A 21,804-nucleotide genomic window follows, 5' to 3' on the forward strand; every position below is an offset into this window, starting at 1 on the left:
CAATCTATTCATTAATTGCATTTAATCAATGAGCTCATTATCACTCATGCATTGTCCAACAGGTGTTGAAATAATGGGATTAAAAGGGGAGATCCCTTCAGAAAGACAGAAACAATAGCAAAGACAAAAAACACTTTTGGAATCTGCTTTTAGTCAACACATAAGGAAAGGGTGCACCGGTCCTGGAAATACTGCAATACCAGGTCAATGCGTGGAGTGGACAGAGCAAGCTCTATTTCCATCTCCCTGTTCTAAAAATCCATTTAGTATATGGTCCCCAGATAGGGGACGTATCAGATATTAAACTGATAAGAACAGATACTACACTTGATCTTAGCCAAAAGGCCGAGAAGCGATAACCCGAACGGGCCGCGCGTTGCCCGAGCCTGCCCGATACTGCTGTTCAGCCCTTGCAGCGATTCAGCCTACTTCTAGGCAATTCCATGGGGCCCTGCAGGCTCACACACTCACAGCTACACGGGAGGTGAATAAAGGCCGGAGAGGAAGCCAGACAGGATTTGCTTCTTTTGCTTGCACCACAATGCAATGCTGAAAGAGGAGGAATCTACATAAAAACGCCTTCCTGGCAACGCCCAAATGCCCTGCTGCCATGCAGATAAACACTGGCAGCGGCAGCAAGTGCATGCCCACAGCCACCCCTTGTTCCTTCACACCTTGTATCAGCTGTAATCCAGTCCAGTCCAGTGCTGCCTGCTGAGCAGCACTGACCAACACTGCCTGGGCCCAGGCTTTTATCTCTGAGGCCCCATTATGATGTCAGAAAGCTGGCTCTGGAATCCTGAGGGCTCCACTATGACACGTGCAAAGTTCCGTCTGAACTTTATATAAGACGGTGAGGCTCAGTCAGTCACTCAGTGTTGCCTGAGAGGGCAACACTGCAACAGCCGGCCGCCAGGCTGTCTTTTTTTTGCACAGCTAGTTGCCTCCAGGAGGCCACAAGAGGGAGACAAGGGACTGCAAAATGGAAAATAGGCATCCACCAACTTTACAGACAACTTCTCCTTGCTCCTACAACCTCCATCCTTGCACAGTTTGTTATTCTTCTAGGTAACATAGTAACAAATCCAAATTGCTGCTCTCTTTGTAGGCAAGCAAGGCTTTGTTGCAACTGCAATTCTTACTTCTTCTTGAAATGTAGGGACGACAGTACATTCCATCACATCCATCTAGTGTACACAGGTAGGTCCATTGTGGCGGGCAGGCGAGCGGGCGGGCTGCTTTATTGGCTGTTTGCTGTTCCCCTACTCCACTCCACTATTTGACTGTTGTGCTGCATCAATCAATCAATCAATCAATCAATCAATCAATCAATCAATCAATCAATCAATCAATCAATCAATCAATCAATCAATCAATCAGTGGCTGGCTCAGGTGCAGCTCTTTAACTTACCTAAAAGGGAGGGCGGAGAGAAGACAAGGAAGGTGAATGAGGTGTTCCAATGTGAAATGCCGGAAACACAGAAACACAGACGACACACAACAAGAGGTGGCAATCTATTCATTAATTGCATTTAATCAATGAGCTCATTATCACTCATGCATTGTCCAACAGGTGTTGAAATAATGGGATTAAAAGGGGAGATCCCTTCAGAAAGACAGAAACAATAGCAAAGACAAAAAACACTTTTGGAATCTGCTTTTAGTCAACACATAAGGAAAGGGTGCACCGGTCCTGGAAATACTGCAATACCAGGTCAATGCGTGGAGTGGACAGAGCAAGCTCTATTTCCATCTCCCTGTTCTAAAAATCCATTTAATATATGGTCCCCAGATAGGGGACGTATCAGATATTAAACTGATAAGAACAGATACTACACTTGATCTTAGCCAAAAGGCCGAGAAGCGATAACCCGAACGGGCCGCGCGTTGCCCGAGCCTGCCCGATACTGCTGTTCAGCCCTTGCAGCGATTCAGCCTACTTCTAGGCAATTCCATGGGGCCCTGCAGGCTCACACACTCACAGCTACACGGGAGGTGAATAAAGGCCGGAGAGGAAGCCAGACAGGATTTGCTTCTTTTGCTTGCACCACAATGCAGTGCTGAAAGAGGAGGAATCTACATAAAAACGCCTTCCTGGCAACGCCCAAATGCCCTGCTGCCATGCAGATAAACACTGGCAGCGGCAGCAAGTGCATGCCCACAGCCACCCCTTGTTCCTTCACACCTTGTATCAGCTGTAATCCAGTCCAGTCCAGTGCTGCCTGCTGAGCAGCACTGACCAACACTGCCTGGGCCCAGGCTTTTATCTCTGAGGCCCCATTATGATGTCAGAAAGCTGGCTCTGGAATCCTGAGGGCTCCACTATGACACGTGCAAAGTTCCGTCTGAACTTTATATAAGACGGTGAGGCTCAGTCAGTCACTCAGTGTTGCCTGAGAGGGCAACACTGCAACAGCCGGCCGCCAGGCTGTCTTTTTTTTGCACAGCTAGTTGCCTCCAGGAGGCCACAAGAGGGAGACAAGGGACTGCAAAATGGAAAATAGGCATCCACCAACTTTACAGACAACTTCTCCTTGCTCCTACAACCTCCATCCTTGCACAGTTTGTTATTCTTCTAGGTAACATAGTAACAAATCCAAATTGCTGCTCTCTTTGTAGGCAAGCAAGGCTTTGTTGCAACTGCAATTCTTACTTCTTCTTGAAATGTAGGGACGACAGTACATTCCATCACATCCATCTAGTGTACACAGGTAGGTCCATTGTGGCGGGCAGGCGAGCGGGCGGGCTGCTTTATTGGCTGTTTGCTGTTCCCCTACTCCACTCCACTATTTGACTGTTGTGCTGCATCAATCAATCAATCAATCAATCAATCAATCAATCAATCAATCAATCAATCAGTGGCTGGCTCAGGTGCAGCTCTTTAACTTACCTAAAAGGGAGGGCGGAGAGAAGACAAGGAAGGTGAATGAGGTGTTCCAATGTGAAATGCCGGAAACACAGAAACACAGACGACACACAACAAGAGGTGGCAATCTATTCATTAATTGCATTTAATCAATGAGCTCATTATCACTCATGCATTGTCCAACAGGTGTTGAAATAATGGGATTAAAAGGGGAGATCCCTTCAGAAAGACAGAAACAATAGCAAAGACAAAAAACACTTTTTGGAATCTGCTTTTAGTCAACACATAAGGAAAGGGTGCACCGGTCCTGGAAATACTGCAATACCAGGTCAATGCGTGGAGTGGACAGAGCAAGCTCTATTTCCATCTCCCTGTTCTAAAAATCCATTTAATATATGGTCCCCAGATAGGGGACGTATCAGATATTAAACTGATAAGAACAGATACTACACTTGATCTTAGCCAAAAGGCCGAGAAGCGATAACCCGAACGGGCCGCGCGTTGCCCAAGCCTGCCCGATACTGCTGTTCAGCCCTTGCAGCGATTCAGCCTACTTCTAGGCAATTCCATGGGGCCCTGCAGGCTCACACACTCACAGCTACACGGGAGGTGAATAAAGGCCGGAGAGGAAGCCAGACAGGATTTGCTTCTTTTGCTTGCACCACAATGCAGTGCTGAAAGAGGAGGAATCTACATAAAAACGCCTTCCTGGCAACGCCCAAATGCCCTGCTGCCATGCAGATAAACACTGGCAGCGGCAGCAAGTGCATGCCCACAGCCACCCCTTGTTCCTTCACACCTTGTATCAGCTGTAATCCAGTCCAGTCCAGTGCTGCCTGCTGAGCAGCACTGACCAACACTGCCTGGGCCCAGGCTTTTATCTCTGAGGCCCCATTATGATGTCAGAAAGCTGGCTCTGGAATCCTGAGGGCTCCACTATGACACGTGCAAAGTTCCGTCTGAACTTTATATAAGACGGTGAGGCTCAGTCAGTCACTCAGTGTTGCCTGAGAGGGCAACACTGCAACAGCCGGCCGCCAGGCTGTCTTTTTTTTGCACAGCTAGTTGCCTCCAGGAGGCCACAAGAGGGAGACAAGGGACTGCAAAATGGAAAATAGGCATCCACCAACTTTACAGACAACTTCTCCTTGCTCCTACAACCTCCATCCTTGCACAGTTTGTTATTCTTCTAGGTAACATAGTAACAAATCCAAATTGCTGCTCTCTTTGTAGGCAAGCAAGGCTTTGTTGCAACTGCAATTCTTACTTCTTCTTGAAATGTAGGGACGACAGTACATTCCATCACATCCATCTAGTGTACACAGGTAGGTCCATTGTGGCGGGCAGGCGAGCGGGCGGGCTGCTTTATTGGCTGTTTGCTGTTCCCCTACTCCACTCCACTATTTGACTGTTGTGCTGCATCAATCAATCAATCAATCAATCAATCAATCAATCAATCAATCAATCAGTGGCTGGCTCAGGTGCAGCTCTTTAACTTACCTAAAAGGGAGGGCGGAGAGAAGACAAGGAAGGTGAATGAGGTGTTCCAATGTGAAATGCCGGAAACACAGAAACACAGACGACACACAACAAGAGGTGGCAATCTATTCATTAATTGCATTTAATCAATGAGCTCATTATCACTCATGCATTGTCCAACAGGTGTTGAAATAATGGGATTAAAAGGGGAGATCCCTTCAGAAAGACAGAAACAATAGCAAAGACAAAAAACACTTTTGGAATCTGCTTTTAGTCAACACATAAGGAAAGGGTGCACCGGTCCTGGAAATACTGCAATACCAGGTCAATGCGTGGAGTGGACAGAGCAAGCTCTATTTCCATCTCCCTGTTCTAAAAATCCATTTAATATATGGTCCCCAGATAGGGGACGTATCAGATATTAAACTGATAAGAACAGATACTACACTTGATCTTAGCCAAAAGGCCGAGAAGCGATAACCCGAACGGGCCGCGCGTTGCCCGAGCCTGCCCGATACTGCTGTTCAGCCCTTGCAGCGATTCAGCCTACTTCTAGGCAATTCCATGGGGCCCTGCAGGCTCACACACTCACAGCTACACGGGAGGTGAATAAAGGCCGGAGAGGAAGCCAGACAGGATTTGCTTCTTTTGCTTGCACCACAATGCAGTGCTGAAAGAGGAGGAATCTACATAAAAACGCCTTCCTGGCAACGCCCAAATGCCCTGCTGCCATGCAGATAAACACTGGCAGCGGCAGCAAGTGCATGCCCACAGCCACCCCTTGTTCCTTCACACCTTGTATCAGCTGTAATCCAGTCCAGTCCAGTGCTGCCTGCTGAGCAGCACTGACCAACACTGCCTGGGCCCAGGCTTTTATCTCTGAGGCCCCATTATGATGTCAGAAAGCTGGCTCTGGAATCCTGAGGGCTCCACTATGACACGTGCAAAGTTCCGTCTGAACTTTATATAAGACGGTGAGGCTCAGTCAGTCACTCAGTGTTGCCTGAGAGGGCAACACTGCAGCAGCCGGCCGCCAGGCTGTCTTTTTTTTGCACAGCTAGTTGCCTCCAGGAGGCCACAAGAGGGAGACAAGGGACTGCAAAATGGAAAATAGGCATCCACCAACTTTACAGACAACTTCTCCTTGCTCCTACAACCTCCATCCTTGCACAGTTTGTTATTCTTCTAGGTAACATAGTAACAAATCCAAATTGCTGCTCTCTTTGTAGGCAAGCAAGGCTTTGTTGCAACTGCAATTCTTACTTCTTCTTGAAATGTAGGGACGACAGTACATTCCATCACATCCATCTAGTGTACACAGGTAGGTCCATTGTGGCGGGCAGGCGAGCGGGCGGGCTGCTTTATTGGCTGTTTGCTGTTCCCCTACTCCACTCCACTATTTGACTGTTGTGCTGCATCAATCAATCAATCAATCAATCAATCAATCAATCAATCAATCAATCAATCAATCAATCAATCAATCAATCAGTGGCTGGCTCAGGTGCAGCTCTTTAACTTACCTAAAAGGGAGGGCGGAGAGAAGACAAGGAAGGTGAATGAGGTGTTCCAATGTGAAATGCCGGAAACACAGAAACACAGACGACACACAACAAGAGGTGGCAATCTATTCATTAATTGCATTTAATCAATGAGCTCATTATCACTCATGCATTGTCCAACAGGTGTTGAAATAATGGGATTAAAAGGGGAGATCCCTTCAGAAAGACAGAAACAATAGCAAAGACAAAAAGCACTTTTGGAATCTGCTTTTAGTCAACACATAAGGAAAGGGTGCACCGGTCCTGGAAATACTGCAATACCAGGTCAATGCGTGGAGTGGACAGAGCAAGCTCTATTTCCATCTCCCTGTTCTAAAAATCCATTTAATATATGGTCCCCAGATAGGGGACGTATCAGATATTAAACTGATAAGAACAGATACTACACTTGATCTTAGCCAAAAGGCCGAGAAGCGATAACCCGAACGGGCCGCGCGTTGCCCGAGCCTGCCCGATACTGCTGTTCAGCCCTTGCAGCGATTCAGCCTACTTCTAGGCAATTCCATGGGGCCCTGCAGGCTCACACACTCACAGCTACACGGGAGGTGAATAAAGGCCGGAGAGGAAGCCAGACAGGATTTGCTTCTTTTGCTTGCACCACAATGCAGTGCTGAAAGAGGAGGAATCTACATAAAAACGCCTTCCTGGCAACGCCCAAATGCCCTGCTGCCATGCAGATAAACACTGGCAGCGGCAGCAAGTGCATGCCCACAGCCACCCCTTGTTCCTTCACACCTTGTATCAGCTGTAATCCAGTCCAGTCCAGTGCTGCCTGCTGAGCAGCACTGACCAACACTGCCTGGGCCCAGGCTTTTATCTCTGAGGCCCCATTATGATGTCAGAAAGCTGGCTCTGGAATCCTGAGGGCTCCACTATGACACGTGCAAAGTTCCGTCTGAACTTTATATAAGACGGTGAGGCTCAGTCAGTCACTCAGTGTTGCCTGAGAGGGCAACACTGCAACAGCCGGCCGCCAGGCTGTCTTTTTTTTGCACAGCTAGTTGCCTCCAGGAGGCCACAAGAGGGAGACAAGGGACTGCAAAATGGAAAATAGGCATCCACCAACTTTACAGACAACTTCTCCTTGCTCCTACAACCTCCATCCTTGCACAGTTTGTTATTCTTCTAGGTAACATAGTAACAAATCCAAATTGCTGCTCTCTTTGTAGGCAAGCAAGGCTTTGTTGCAACTGCAATTCTTACTTCTTCTTGAAATGTAGGGACGACAGTACATTCCATCACATCCATCTAGTGTACACAGGTAGGTCCATTGTGGCGGGCAGGCGAGCGGGCGGGCTGCTTTATTGGCTGTTTGCTGTTCCCCTACTCCACTCCACTATTTGACTGTTGTGCTGCATCAATCAATCAATCAATCAATCAATCAATCAATCAATCAATCAATCAATCAGTGGCTGGCTCAGGTGCAGCTCTTTAACTTACCTAAAAGGGAGGGCGGAGAGAAGACAAGGAAGGTGAATGAGGTGTTCCAATGTGAAATGCCGGAAACACAGAAACACAGACGACACACAACAAGAGGTGGCAATCTATTCATTAATTGCATTTAATCAATGAGCTCATTATCACTCATGCATTGTCCAACAGGTGTTGAAATAATGGGATTAAAAGGGGAGATCCCTTCAGAAAGACAGAAACAATAGCAAAGACAAAAAACACTTTTGGAATCTGCTTTTAGTCAACACATAAGGAAAGGGTGCACCGGTCCTGGAAATACTGCAATACCAGGTCAATGCGTGGAGTGGACAGAGCAAGCTCTATTTCCATCTCCCTGTTCTAAAAATCCATTTAATATATGGTCCCCAGATAGGGGACGTATCAGATATTAAACTGATAAGAACAGATACTACACTTGATCTTAGCCAAAAGGCCGAGAAGCGATAACCCGAACGGGCCGCGCGTTGCCCGAGCCTGCCCGATACTGCTGTTCAGCCCTTGCAGCGATTCAGCCTACTTCTAGGCAATTCCATGGGGCCCTGCAGGCTCACACACTCACAGCTACACGGGAGGTGAATAAAGGCCGGAGAGGAAGCCAGACAGGATTTGCTTCTTTTGCTTGCACCACAATGCAGTGCTGAAAGAGGAGGAATCTACATAAAAACGCCTTCCTGGCAACGCCCAAATGCCCTGCTGCCATGCAGATAAACACTGGCAGCGGCAGCAAGTGCATGCCCACAGCCACCCCTTGTTCCTTCACACCTTGTATCAGCTGTAATCCAGTCCAGTCCAGTGCTGCCTGCTGAGCAGCACTGACCAACACTGCCTGGGCCCAGGCTTTTATCTCTGAGGCCCCATTATGATGTCAGAAAGCTGGCTCTGGAATCCTGAGGGCTCCACTATGACACGTGCAAAGTTCCGTCTGAACTTTATATAAGACGGTGAGGCTCAGTCAGTCACTCAGTGTTGCCTGAGAGGGCAACACTGCAACAGCCGGCCGCCAGGCTGTCTTTTTTTTGCACAGCTAGTTGCCTCCAGGAGGCCACAAGAGGGAGACAAGGGACTGCAAAATGGAAAATAGGCATCCACCAACTTTACAGACAACTTCTCCTTGCTCCTACAACCTCCATCCTTGCACAGTTTGTTATTCTTCTAGGTAACATAGTAACAAATCCAAATTGCTGCTCTCTTTGTAGGCAAGCAAGGCTTTGTTGCAACTGCAATTCTTACTTCTTCTTGAAATGTAGGGACGACAGTACATTCCATCACATCCATCTAGTGTACACAGGTAGGTCCATTGTGGCGGGCAGGCGAGCGGGCGGGCTGCTTTATTGGCTGTTTGCTGTTCCCCTACTCCACTCCACTATTTGACTGTTGTGCTGCATCAATCAATCAATCAATCAATCAATCAATCAATCAATCAATCAATCAATCAATCAATCAATCAGTGGCTGGCTCAGGTGCAGCTCTTTAACTTACCTAAAAGGGAGGGCGGAGAGAAGACAAGGAAGGTGAATGAGGTGTTCCAATGTGAAATGCCGGAAACACAGAAACACAGACGACACACAACAAGAGGTGGCAATCTATTCATTAATTGCATTTAATCAATGAGCTCATTATCACTCATGCATTGTCCAACAGGTGTTGAAATAATGGGATTAAAAGGGGAGATCCCTTCAGAAAGACAGAAACAATAGCAAAGACAAAAAACACTTTTGGAATCTGCTTTTAGTCAACACATAAGGAAAGGGTGCACCGGTCCGGGAAATACTGCAATACCAGGTCAATGCGTGGAGTGGACAGAGCAAGCTCTATTTCCATCTCCCTGTTCTAAAAATCCATTTAATATATGGTCCCCAGATAGGGGACGTATCAGATATTAAACTGATAAGAACAGATACTACACTTGATCTTAGCCAAAAGGCCGAGAAGCGATAACCCGAACGGGCCGCGCGTTGCCCGAGCCTGCCCGATACTGCTGTTCAGCCCTTGCAGCGATTCAGCCTACTTCTAGGCAATTCCATGGGGCCCTGCAGGCTCACACACTCACAGCTACACGGGAGGTGAATAAAGGCCGGAGAGGAAGCCAGACAGGATTTGCTTCTTTTGCTTGCACCACAATGCAGTGCTGAAAGAGGAGGAATCTACATAAAAACGCCTTCCTGGCAACGCCCAAATGCCCTGCTGCCATGCAGATAAACACTGGCAGCGGCAACAAGTGCATGCCCACAGCCACCCCTTGTTCCTTCACACCTTGTATCAGCTGTAATCCAGTCCAGTCCAGTTCTGCCTGCTGAGCAGCACTGACCAACACTGCCTGGGCCCAGGCTTTTATCTCTGAGGCCCCATTATGATGTCAGAAAGCTGGCTCTGGAATCCTGAGGGCTCCACTATGACACGTGCAAAGTTCCGTCTGAACTTTATATAAGACGGTGAGGCTCAGTCAGTCACTCAGTGTTGCCTGAGAGGGCAACACTGCAACAGCCGGCCGCCAGGCTGTCTTTTTTTTGCACAGCTAGTTGCCTCCAGGAGGCCACAAGAGGGAGACAAGGGACTGCAAAATGGAAAATAGGCATCCACCAACTTTACAGACAACTTCTCCTTGCTCCTACAACCTCCATCCTTGCACAGTTTGTTATTCTTCTAGGTAACATAGTAACAAATCCAAATTGCTGCTCTCTTTGTAGGCAAGCAAGGCTTTGTTGCAACTGCAATTCTTACTTCTTCTTGAAATGTAGGGACGACAGTACATTCCATCACATCCATCTAGTGTACACAGGTAGGTCCATTGTGGCGGGCAGGCGAGCGGGCGGGCTGCTTTATTGGCTGTTTGCTGTTCCCCTACTCCACTCCACTATTTGACTGTTGTGCTGCATCAATCAATCAATCAATCAATCAATCAATCAATCAATCAATCAATCAATCAATCAGTGGCTGGCTCAGGTGCAGCTCTTTAACTTACCTAAAAGGGAGGGCGGAGAGAAGACAAGGAAGGTGAATGAGGTGTTCCAATGTGAAATGCCGGAAACACAGAAACACAGACGACACACAACAAGAGGTGGCAATCTATTCATTAATTGCATTTAATCAATGAGCTCATTATCACTCATGCATTGTCCAACAGGTGTTGAAATAATGGGATTAAAAGGGGAGATCCCTTCAGAAAGACAGAAACAATAGCAAAGACAAAAAACACTTTTGGAATCTGCTTTTAGTCAACACATAAGGAAAGGGTGCACCGGTCCTGGAAATACTGCAATACCAGGTCAATGCGTGGAGTGGACAGAGCAAGCTCTATTTCCATCTCCCTGTTCTAAAAATCCATTTAATATATGGTCCCCAGATAGGGGACGTATCAGATATTAAACTGATAAGAACAGATACTACACTTGATCTTAGCCAAAAGGCCGAGAAGCGATAACCCGAACGGGCCGCGCGTTGCCCGAGCCTGCCCGATACTGCTGTTCAGCCCTTGCAGCGATTCAGCCTACTTCTAGGCAATTCCATGGGGCCCTGCAGGCTCACACACTCACAGCTACACGGGAGGTGAATAAAGGCCGGAGAGGAAGCCAGACAGGATTTGCTTCTTTTGCTTGCACCACAATGCAGTGCTGAAAGAGGAGGAATCTACATAAAAACGCCTTCCTGGCAACGCCCAAATGCCCTGCTGCCATGCAGATAAACACTGGCAGCGGCAGCAAGTGCATGCCCACAGCCACCCCTTGTTCCTTCACACCTTGTATCAGCTGTAATCCAGTCCAGTCCAGTGCTGCCTGCTGAGCAGCACTGACCAACACTGCCTGGGCCCAGGCTTTTATCTCTGAGGCCCCATTATGATGTCAGAAAGCTGGCTCTGGAATCCTGAGGGCTCCACTATGACACGTGCAAAGTTCCGTCTGAACTTTATATAAGACGGTGAGGCTCAGTCAGTCACTCAGTGTTGCCTGAGAGGGCAACACTGCAACAGCCGGCCGCCAGGCTGTCTTTTTTTTGCACAGCTAGTTGCCTCCAGGAGGCCACAAGAGGGAGACAAGGGACTGCAAAATGGAAAATAGGCATCCACCAACTTTACAGACAACTTCTCCTTGCTCCTACAACCTCCATCCTTGCACAGTTTGTTATTCTTCTAGGTAACATAGTAACAAATCCAAATTGCTGCTCTCTTTGTAGGCAAGCAAGGCTTTGTTGCAACTGCAATTCTTACTTCTTCTTGAAATGTAGGGACGACAGTACATTCCATCACATCCATCTAGTGTACACAGGTAGGTCCATTGTGGCGGGCAGGCGAGCGGGCGGGCTGCTTTATTGGCTGTTTGCTGTTCCCCTACTCCACTCCACTATTTGACTGTTGTGCTGCATCAATCAATCAATCAATCAATCAATCAATCAATCAATCAATCAATCAATCAATCAGTATCAATCAATCAATCAGTGGCTGGCTCAGGTGCAGCTCTTTAACTTACCTAAAAGGGAGGGCGGAGAGAAGACAAGGAAGGTGAATGAGGTGTTCCAATGTGAAATGCCGGAAACACAGAAACACAGACGACACACAACAAGAGGTGGCAATCTATTCATTAATTGCATTTAATCAATGAGCTCATTATCACTCATGCATTGTCCAACAGGTGTTGAAATAATGGGATTAAAAGGGGAGATCCCTTCAGAAAGACAGAAACAATAGCAAAGACAAAAAACACTTTTGGAATCTGCTTTTAGTCAACACATAAGGAAAGGGTGCACCGGTCCTGGAAATACTGCAATACCAGGTAAATGCGTGGAGTGGACAGAGCAAGCTCTATTTCCATCTCCCTGTTCTAAAAATCCATTTAATATATGGTCCCCAGATAGGGGACGTATCAGATATTAAACTGATAAGAACAGATACTACACTTGATCTTAGCCAAAAGGCCGAGAAGCGATAACCCGAACGGGCCGCGCGTTGCCCGAGCCTGCCCGATACTGCTGTTCAGCCCTTGCAGCGATTCAGCCTACTTCTAGGCAATTCCATGGGGCCCTGCAGGCTCACACACTCACAGCTACACGGGAGGTGAATAAAGGCCGGAGAGGAAGCCAGACAGGATTTGCTTCTTTTGCTTGCACCACAATGCAGTGCTGAAAGAGGAGGAATCTACATAAAAACGCCTTCCTGGCAACGCCCAAATGCCCTGCTGCCATGCAGATAAACACTGGCAGCGGCAGCAAGTGCATGCCCACAGCCACCCCTTGTTCCTTCACACCTTGTATCAGCTGTAATCCAGTCCAGTCCAGTGCTGCCTGCTGAGCAGCACTGACCAACACTGCCTGGGCCCAGGCTTTTATCTCTGAGGCCCCATTATGATGTCAGAAAGCTGGCTCTGGAATCCTGAGGGCTCCACTATGACACGTGCAAAGTTCCGTCTGAACTTTATATAAGACGGTGAGGCTCAGTCAGTCACTCAGTGTTGCCTGAGAGGGCAACACTGCAACAGCCGGCCGCCAGGCTGTCTTTTTTTTGCACAGCTAGTTGCCTCCAGGAGGCCACAAGAGGGAGACAAGGGACTGCAAAATGGAAAATAGGCATCCACCAACTTTACAGACAACTTCTCCTTGCTCCTACAACCTCCATCCTTGCACAGTTTGTTATTCTTCTAGGTAACATAGTAACAAATCCAAATTGCTGCTCTCTTTGTAGGCAAGCAAGGCTTTGTTGCAACTGCAATTCTTACTTCTTCTTGAAATGTAGGGACGACAGTACATTCCATCACATCCATCTAGTGTACACAGGTAGGTCCATTGTGGCGGGCAGGCGAGCGGGCGGGCTGCTTTATTGGCTGTTTGCTGTTCCCCTACTCCACTCCACTATTTGACTGTTGTGCTGCATCAATCAATCAATCAATCAATCAATCAATCAATCAATCAATCAATCAATCAGTGGCTGGCTCAGGTGCAGCTCTTTAACTTACCTAAAAGGGAGGGCGGAGAGAAGACAAGGAAGGTGAATGAGGTGTTCCAATGTGAAATGCCGGAAACACAGAAACACAGACGACACACAACAAGAGGTGGCAATCTATTCATTAATTGCATTTAATCAATGAGCTCATTATCACTCATGCATTGTCCAACAGGTGTTGAAATAATGGGATTAAAAGGGGAGATCCCTTCAGAAAGACAGAAACAATAGCAAAGACAAAAAACACTTTTGGAATCTGCTTTTAGTCAACACATAAGGAAAGGGTGCACCGGTCCTGGAAATACTGCAATACCAGGTCAATGCGTGGAGTGGACAGAGCAAGCTCTATTTCCATCTCCCTGTTCTAAAAATCCATTTAATATATGGTCCCCAGATAGGGGACGTATCAGATATTAAACTGATAAGAACAGATACTACACTTGATCTTAGCCAAAAGGCCGAGAAGCGATAACCCGAACGGGCCGCGCGTTGCCCGAGCCTGCCCGATACTGCTGTTCAGCCCTTGCAGCGATTCAGCCTACTTCTAGGCAATTCCATGGGGCCCTGCAGGCTCACACACTCACAGCTACACGGGAGGTGAATAAAGGCCGGAGAGGAAGCCAGACAGGATTTGCTTCTTTTGCTTGCACCACAATGCAGTGCTGAAAGAGGAGGAATCTACATAAAAACGCCTTCCTGGCAACGCCCAAATGCCCTGCTGCCATGCAGATAAACACTGGCAGCGGCAGCAAGTGCATGCCCACAGCCACCCCTTGTTCCTTCACACCTTGTATCAGCTGTAATCCAGTCCAGTCCAGTGCTGCCTGCTGAGCAGCACTGACCAACACTGCCTGGGCCCAGGCTTTTATCTCTGAGGCCCCATTATGATGTCAGAAAGCTGGCTCTGGAATCCTGAGGGCTCCACTATGACACGTGCAAAGTTCCGTCTGAACTTTATATAAGACGGTGAGGCTCAGTCAGTCACTCAGTGTTGCCTGAGAGGGCAACACTGCAACAGCCGGCCGCCAGGCTGTCTTTTTTTTGCACAGCTAGTTGCCTCCAGGAGGCCACAAGAGGGAGACAAGGGACTGCAAAATGGAAAATAGGCATCCACCAACTTTACAGACAACTTCTCCTTGCTCCTACAACCTCCATCCTTGCACAGTTTGTTATTCTTCTAGGTAACATAGTAACAAATCCAAATTGCTGCTCTCTTTGTAGGCAAGCAAGGCTTTGTTGCAACTGCAATTCTTACTTCTTCTTGAAATGTAGGGACGACAGTACATTCCATCACATCCATCTAGTGTACACAGGTAGGTCCATTGTGGCGGGCAGGCGAGCGGGCGGGCTGCTTTATTGGCTGTTTGCTGTTCCCCTACTCCACTCCACTATTTGACTGTTGTGCTGCATCAATCAATCAATCAATCAATCAATCAATCAATCAATCAATCAATCAATCAATCAATCAATCAGTGGCTGGCTCAGGTGCAGCTCTTTAACTTACCTAAAAGGGAGGGCGGAGAGAAGACAAGGAAGGTGAATGAGGTGTTCCAATGTGAAATGCCGGAAACACAGAAACACAGACGACACACAACAAGAGGTGGCAATCTATTCATTAATTGCATTTAATCAATGAGCTCATTATCACTCATGCATTGTCCAACAGGTGTTGAAATAATGGGATTAAAAGGGGAGATCCCTTCAGAAAGACAGAAACAATAGCAAAGACAAAAAACACTTTTGGAATCTGCTTTTAGTCAACACATAAGGAAAGGGTGCACCGGTCCTGGAAATACTGCAATACCAGGTCAATGCGTGGAGTGGACAGAGCAAGCTCTATTTCCATCTCCCTGTTCTAAAAATCCATTTAATATATGGTCCCCAGATAGGGGACGTATCAGATATTAAACTGATAAGAACAGATACTACACTTGATCTTAGCCAAAAGGCCGAGAAGCGATAACCCGAACGGGCCGCGCGTTGCCCGAGCCTGCCCGATACTGCTGTTCAGCCCTTGCAGCGATTCAGCCTACTTCTAGGCAATTCCATGGGGCCCTGCAGGCTCACACACTCACAGCTACACGGGAGGTGAATAAAGGCCGGAGAGGAAGCCAGACAGGATTTGCTTCTTTTGCTTGCACCACAATGCAGTGCTGAAAGAGGAGGAATCTACATAAAAACGCCTTCCTGGCAACGCCCAAATGCCCTGCTGCCATGCAGATAAACACTGGCAGCGGCAGCAAGTGCATGCCCACAGCCACCCCTTGTTCCTTCACACCTTGTATCAGCTGTAATCCAGTCCAGTCCAGTGCTGCCTGCTGAGCAGCACTGACCAACACTGCCTGGGCCCAGGCTTTTATCTCTGAGGCCCCATTATGATGTCAGAAAGCTGGCTCTGGAATCCTGAGGGCTCCACTATGACACGTGCAAAGTTCCGTCTGAACTTTATATAAGACGGTGAGGCTCAGTCAGTCACTCAGTGTTGCCTGAGAGGGCAACACTGCAACAGCCGGCCGCCAGGCTGTCTTTTTTTTGCACAGCTAGTTGCCTCCAGGAGGCCACAAGAGGGAGACAAGGGACTGCAAAATGGAAAATAGGCATCCACCAACTTTACAGACAACTTCTCCTTGCTCCTACAACCTCCATCCTTGCACAGTTTGTTATTCTTCTAGGTAACATAGTAACAAATCCAAATTGCTGCTCTCTTTGTAGGCAAGCAAGGCTTTGTTGCAACTGCAATTCTTACTTCTTCTTGAAATGTAGGGACGACAGTACATTCCATCACATCCATCTAGTGTACACAGGTAGGTCCATTGTGGCGGGCAGGCGAGCGGGCGGGCTGCTTTATTGGCTGTTTGCTGTTCCCCTACTCCACTCCACTATTTGACTGTTGTGCTGCATCAATCAATCAATCAATCAATCAATCAATCAATCAATCAATCAGTGGCTGGCTCAGGTGCAGCTCTTTAACTTACCTAAAAGGGAGGGCGGAGAGAAGACAAGGAAGGTGAATGAGGTGTTCCAATGTGAAATGCCGGAAACACAGAAACACAGACGACACACAACAAGAGGTGGCAATCTATTCATTAATTGCATTTAATCAATGAGCTCATTATCACTCATGCATTGTCCAACAGGTGTTGAAATAATGGGATTAAAAGGGGAGATCCCTTCAGAAAGACAGAAACAATAGCAAAGACAAAAAACACTTTTGGAATCTGCTTTTAGTCAACACATAAGGAAAGGGTGCACCGGTCCTGGAAATACTGCAATACCAGGTCAATGCGTGGAGTGGACAGAGCAAGCTCTATTTCCATCTCCCTGTTCTAAAAATCCATTTAATATATGGTCCCCAGATAGGGGACGTATCAGATATTAAACTGATAAGAACAGATACTACACTTGATCTTAGCCAAAAGGCCGAGAAGCGATAACCCGAACGGGCCGCGCGTTGCCCGAGCCTGCCCGATACTGCTGTTCAGCCCTTGCAGCGATTCAGCCTACTTCTAGGCAATTCCATGGGGCCCTGCAGGCTCACACACTCACAGCTACACGGGAGGTGAATAAAGGCCGGAGAGGAAGCCAGACAGGATTTGCTTCTTTTGCTTGCACCACAATGCAGTGCTGAAAGAGGAGGAATCTACATAAAAACGCCTTCCTGGCAACGCCCAAATGCCCTGCTGCCATGCAGATAAACACTGGCAGCGGCAGCAAGTGCATGCCCACAGCCACCCCTTGTTCCTTCACACCTTGTATCAGCTGTAATCCAGTCCAGTCCAGTGCTGCCTGCTGAGCAGCACTGACCAACACTGCCTGGGCCCAGGCTTTTATCTCTGAGGCCCCATTATGATGTCAGAAAGCTGGCTCTGGAATCCTGAGGGCTCCACTATGACACGTGCAAAGTTCCGTCTGAACTTTATATAAGACGGTGAGGCTCAGTCAGTCACTCAGTGTTGCCTGAGAGGGCAACACTGCAACAGCCGGCCGCCAGGCTGTCTTTTTTTTGCACAGCTAGTTGCCTCCAGGAGGCCACAAGAGGGAGACAAGGGACTGCAAAATGGAAAATAGGCATCCACCAACTTTACAGACAACTTCTCCTTGCTCCTACAACCTCCATCCTTGCACAGTTTGTTATTCTTCTAGGTAACATAGTAACAAATCCAAATTGCTGCTCTCTTTGTAGGCAAGCAAGGCTTTGTTGCAACTGCAATTCTTACTTCTTCTTGAAATGTAGGGACGACAGTACATTCCATCACATCCATCTAGTGTACACAGGTAGGTCCATTGTGGCGGGCAGGCGAGCGGGCGGGCTGCTTTATTGGCTGTTTGCTGTTCCCCTACTCCACTCCACTATTTGACTGTTGTGCTGCATCAATCAATCAATCAATCAATCAATCAATCAATCAATCAATCAATCAATCAATCAGTGGCTGGCTCAGGTGCAGCTCTTTAACTTACCTAAAAGGGAGGGCGGAGAGAAGACAAGGAAGGTGAATGAGGTGTTCCAATGTGAAATGCCGGAAACACAGAAACACAGACGACACACAACAAGAGGTGGCAATCTATTCATTAATTGCATTTAATCAATGAGCTCATTATCACTCATGCATTGTCCAACAGGTGTTGAAATAATGGGATTAAAAGGGGAGATCCCTTCAGAAAGACAGAAACAATAGCAAAGACAAAAAACACTTTTGGAATCTGCTTTTAGTCAACACATAAGGAAAGGGTGCACCGGTCCTGGAAATACTGCAATACCAGGTCAATGCGTGGAGTGGACAGAGCAAGCTCTATTTCCATCTCCCTGTTCTAAAAATCCATTTAATATATGGTCCCCAGATAGGGGACATATCAGATATTAAACTGATAAGAACAGATACTACACTTGATCTTAGCCAAAAGGCCGAGAAGCGATAACCCGAACGGGCCGCGCGTTGCCCGAGCCTGCCCGATACTGCTGTTCAGCCCTTGCAGCGATTCAGCCTACTTCTAGGCAATTCCATGGGGCCCTGCAGGCTCACACACTCACAGCTACACGGGAGGTGAATAAAGGCCGGAGAGGAAGCCAGACAGGATTTGCTTCTTTTGCTTGCACCACAATGCAGTGCTGAAAGAGGAGGAATCTACATAAAAACGCCTTCCTGGCAACGCCCAAATGCCCTGCTGCCATGCAGATAAACACTGGCAGCGGCAGCAAGTGCATGCCCACAGCCACCCCTTGTTCCTTCACACCTTGTATCAGCTGTAATCCAGTCCAGTCCAGTGCTGCCTGCTGAGCAGCACTGACCAACACTGCCTGGGCCCAGGCTTTTATCTCTGAGGCCCCATTATGATGTCAGAAAGCTGGCTCTGGAATCCTGAGGGCTCCACTATGACACGTGCAAAGTTCCGTCTGAACTTCATATAAGACGGTGAGGCTCAGTCAGTCACTCAGTGTTGCCTGAGAGGGCAACACTGCAACAGCCGGCCGCCAGGCTGTCTTTTTTTTGCACAGCTAGTTGCCTCCAGGAGGCCACAAGAGGGAGACAAGGGACTGCAAAATGGAAAATAGGCATCCACCAACTTTACAGACAACTTCTCCTTGCTCCTACAACCTCCATCCTTGCACAGTTTGTTATTCTTCTAGGTAACATAGTAACAAATCCAAATTGCTGCTCTCTTTGTAGGCAAGCAAGGCTTTGTTGCAACTGCAATTCTTACTTCTTCTTGAAATGTAGGGACGACAGTACATTCCATCACATCCATCTAGTGTACACAGGTAGGTCCATTGTGGCGGGCAGGCGAGCGGGTGGGCTGCTTTATTGGCTGTTTGCTGTTCCCCTACTCCACTCCACTATTTGACTGTTGTGCTGCATCAATCAATCAATCAATCAATCAATCAATCAATCAGTGGCTGGCTCAGGTGCAGCTCTTTAACTTACCTAAAAGGGAGGGCGGAGAGAAGACAAGGAAGGTGAATGAGGTGTTCCAATGTGAAATGCCGGAAACACAGAAACACAGACGACACACAACAAGAGGTGGCAATCTATTCATTAATTGCATTTAATCAATGAGCTCATTATCACTCATGCATTGTCCAACAGGTGTTGAAATAATGGGATTAAAAGGGGAGATCCCTTCAGAAAGACAGAAACAATAGCAAAGACAAAAAACACTTTTGGAATCTGCTTTTAGTCAACACATAAGGAAAGGGTGCACCGGTCCTGGAAATACTGCAATACCAGGTCAATGCGTGGAGTGGACAGAGCAAGCTCTATTTCCATCTCCCTGTTCTAAAAATCCATTTAATATATGGTCCCCAGATAGGGGACGTATCAGATATTAAACTGATAAGAACAGATACTACACTTGATCTTAGCCAAAAGGCCGAGAAGCGATAACCCGAACGGGCCGCGCGTTGCCCGAGCCTGCCCGATACTGCTGTTCAGCCCTTGCAGCGATTCAGCCTACTTCTAGGCAATTCCATGGGGCCCTGCAGGCTCACACACTCACAGCTACACGGGAGGTGAATAAAGGCCGGAGAGGAAGCCAGACAGGATTTGCTTCTTTTGCTTGCACCACAATGCAGTGCTGAAAGAGGAGGAATCTACATAAAAACGCCTTCCTGGCAACGCCCAAATGCCCTGCTGCCATGCAGATAAACACTGGCAGCGGCAGCAAGTGCATGCCCACAGCCACCCCTTGTTCCTTCACACCTTGTATCAGCTGTAATCCAGTCCAGTCCAGTGCTGCCTGCTGAGCAGCACTGACCAACACTGCCTGGGCCCAGGCTTTTATCTCTGAGGCCCCATTATGATGTCAGAAAGCTGGCTCTGGAATCCTGAGGGCTCCACTATGACACGTGCAAAGTTCCGTCTGAACTTTATATAAGACGGTGAGGCTCAGTCAGTCACTCAGTGTTGCCTGAGAGGGCAACACTGCAACAGCCGGCCGCCAGGCTGTCTTTTTTTTGCACAGCTAGTTGCCTCCAGGAGGCCACAAGAGGGAGACAAGGGACTGCAAAATGGAAAATAGGCATCCACCAACTTTACAGACAACTTCTCCTTGCTCCTACAACCTCCATCCTTGCACAGTTTGTTATTCTTCTAGGTAACATAGTAACAAATCCAAATTGCTGCTCTCTTTGTAGGCAAGCAAGGCTTTGTTGCAACTGCAATTCTTACTTCTTCTTGAAATGTAGGGACGACAGTACATTCCATCACATCCATCTAGTGTACACAGGTAGGTCCATTGTGGCGGGCAGGCGAGCGGGCGGGCTGCTTTATTGGCTGTTTGCTGTTCCCCTACTCCACTCCACTATTTGACTGTTGTGCTGCATCAATCAATCAATCAATCAATCAATCAATCAATCAATCAATCAGTGGCTGGCTCAGGTGCAGCTCTTTAACTTACCTAAAAGGGAGGGCGGAGAGAAGACAAGGAAGGTGAATGAGGTGTTCCAATGTGAAATGCCGGAAACACAGAAACACAGACGACACACAACAAGAGGTGGCAATCTATTCATTAATTGCATTTAATCAATGAGCTCATTATCACTCATGCATTGTCCAACAGGTGTTGAAATAATGGGATTAAAAGGGGAGATCCCTTCAGAAAGACAGAAACAATAGCAAAGACAAAAAACACTTTTGGAATCTGCTTTTAGTCAACACATAAGGAAAGGGTGCACCGGTCCTGGAAATACTGCAATACCAGGTCAATGCGTGGAGTGGACAGGGCAAGCTCTATTTCCATCTCCCTGTTCTAAAAATCCATTTAATATATGGTCCCCAGATAGGGGACGTATCAGATATTAAACTGATAAGAACAGATACTACACTTGATCTTAGCCAAAAGGCCGAGAAGCGATAACCCGAACGGGCCGCGCGTTGCCCGAGCCTGCCCGATACTGCTGTTCAGCCCTTGCAGCGATTAAGCCTACTTCTAGGCAATTCCATGGGGCCCTGCAGGCTCACACACTCACAGCTACACGGGAGGTGAATAAAGGCCGGAGAGGAAGCCAGACAGGATTTGCTTCTTTTGCTTGCACCACAATGCAGTGCTGAAAGAGGAGGAATCTACATAAAAACGCCTTCCTGGCAACGCCCAAATGCCCTGCTGCCATGCAGATAAACACTGGCAGCGGCAGCAAGTGCATGCCCACAGCCACCCCTTGTTCCTTCACACCTTGTATCAGCTGTAATCCAGTCCAGTCCAGTGCTGCCTGCTGAGCAGCACTGACCAACACTGCCTGGGCCCAGGCTTTTATCTCTGAGGCCCCATTATGATGTCAGAAAGCTGGCTCTGGAATCCTGAGGGCTCCACTATGACACGTGCAAAGTTCCGTCTGAACTTTATATAAGACGGTGAGGCTCAGTCAGTCACTCAGTGTTGCCTGAGAGGGCAACACTGCAACAGCCGGCCGCCAGGCTGTCTTTTTTTTGCACAGCTAGTTGCCTCCAGGAGGCCACAAGAGGGAGACAAGGGACTGCAAAATGGAAAATAGGCATCCACCAACTTTACAGACAACTTCTCCTTGC

The 21,804-nt window shown here is 47.8% G+C and overlaps 15 non-coding genes across 15 annotated transcripts; all 15 read right to left on the reverse strand.

Annotated features, from left to right (window-relative positions):
* Positions 1–166: 166 nt before the first annotated feature.
* Positions 167–357, reverse strand: LOC142709062 (U2 spliceosomal RNA). Its single transcript, XR_012868969.1, has one exon. It is a non-coding gene; the product is annotated as a U2 spliceosomal RNA (small nuclear RNA).
* A 1,320-nt stretch (positions 358–1,677) lies between these two features.
* On the reverse strand, positions 1,678–1,868 carry LOC142709043 (U2 spliceosomal RNA). The gene has a single exon (XR_012868951.1). It is a non-coding gene; the product is annotated as a U2 spliceosomal RNA (small nuclear RNA).
* Positions 1,869–3,157: 1,289 nt separating this feature from the next.
* Positions 3,158–3,348, reverse strand: LOC142709044 (U2 spliceosomal RNA). Its single transcript, XR_012868952.1, has one exon. It is a non-coding gene; the product is annotated as a U2 spliceosomal RNA (small nuclear RNA).
* Positions 3,349–4,632: 1,284 nt separating this feature from the next.
* Positions 4,633–4,823, reverse strand: LOC142709046 (U2 spliceosomal RNA). Its single transcript, XR_012868954.1, has one exon. It is a non-coding gene; the product is annotated as a U2 spliceosomal RNA (small nuclear RNA).
* Positions 4,824–6,131: 1,308 nt separating this feature from the next.
* LOC142709047 (U2 spliceosomal RNA) lies at positions 6,132–6,322 on the reverse strand. The gene has a single exon (XR_012868955.1). It is a non-coding gene; the product is annotated as a U2 spliceosomal RNA (small nuclear RNA).
* A 1,288-nt stretch (positions 6,323–7,610) lies between these two features.
* Positions 7,611–7,801, reverse strand: LOC142709048 (U2 spliceosomal RNA). Its single transcript, XR_012868956.1, has one exon. It is a non-coding gene; the product is annotated as a U2 spliceosomal RNA (small nuclear RNA).
* A 1,300-nt stretch (positions 7,802–9,101) lies between these two features.
* On the reverse strand, positions 9,102–9,292 carry LOC142709005 (U2 spliceosomal RNA). Its single transcript, XR_012868917.1, has one exon. It is a non-coding gene; the product is annotated as a U2 spliceosomal RNA (small nuclear RNA).
* A 1,292-nt stretch (positions 9,293–10,584) lies between these two features.
* LOC142709049 (U2 spliceosomal RNA) lies at positions 10,585–10,775 on the reverse strand. Its single transcript, XR_012868957.1, has one exon. It is a non-coding gene; the product is annotated as a U2 spliceosomal RNA (small nuclear RNA).
* Positions 10,776–12,085: 1,310 nt separating this feature from the next.
* On the reverse strand, positions 12,086–12,276 carry LOC142709004 (U2 spliceosomal RNA). The gene has a single exon (XR_012868916.1). It is a non-coding gene; the product is annotated as a U2 spliceosomal RNA (small nuclear RNA).
* Positions 12,277–13,564: 1,288 nt separating this feature from the next.
* On the reverse strand, positions 13,565–13,755 carry LOC142709050 (U2 spliceosomal RNA). Its single transcript, XR_012868958.1, has one exon. It is a non-coding gene; the product is annotated as a U2 spliceosomal RNA (small nuclear RNA).
* Positions 13,756–15,055: 1,300 nt separating this feature from the next.
* LOC142709051 (U2 spliceosomal RNA) lies at positions 15,056–15,246 on the reverse strand. Its single transcript, XR_012868959.1, has one exon. It is a non-coding gene; the product is annotated as a U2 spliceosomal RNA (small nuclear RNA).
* A 1,280-nt stretch (positions 15,247–16,526) lies between these two features.
* On the reverse strand, positions 16,527–16,717 carry LOC142709053 (U2 spliceosomal RNA). The gene has a single exon (XR_012868960.1). It is a non-coding gene; the product is annotated as a U2 spliceosomal RNA (small nuclear RNA).
* Positions 16,718–18,009: 1,292 nt separating this feature from the next.
* On the reverse strand, positions 18,010–18,200 carry LOC142709002 (U2 spliceosomal RNA). The gene has a single exon (XR_012868914.1). It is a non-coding gene; the product is annotated as a U2 spliceosomal RNA (small nuclear RNA).
* A 1,272-nt stretch (positions 18,201–19,472) lies between these two features.
* On the reverse strand, positions 19,473–19,663 carry LOC142709054 (U2 spliceosomal RNA). The gene has a single exon (XR_012868961.1). It is a non-coding gene; the product is annotated as a U2 spliceosomal RNA (small nuclear RNA).
* A 1,280-nt stretch (positions 19,664–20,943) lies between these two features.
* Positions 20,944–21,134, reverse strand: LOC142709003 (U2 spliceosomal RNA). The gene has a single exon (XR_012868915.1). It is a non-coding gene; the product is annotated as a U2 spliceosomal RNA (small nuclear RNA).
* Positions 21,135–21,804: the final 670 nt, after the last annotated feature.

This window comes from Rhinoderma darwinii, unplaced genomic scaffold (assembly GCF_050947455.1).
Source record: "Rhinoderma darwinii isolate aRhiDar2 unplaced genomic scaffold, aRhiDar2.hap1 Scaffold_4030, whole genome shotgun sequence".
Classification (NCBI taxonomy): Eukaryota; Metazoa; Chordata; class Amphibia; order Anura; family Rhinodermatidae; genus Rhinoderma; species Rhinoderma darwinii.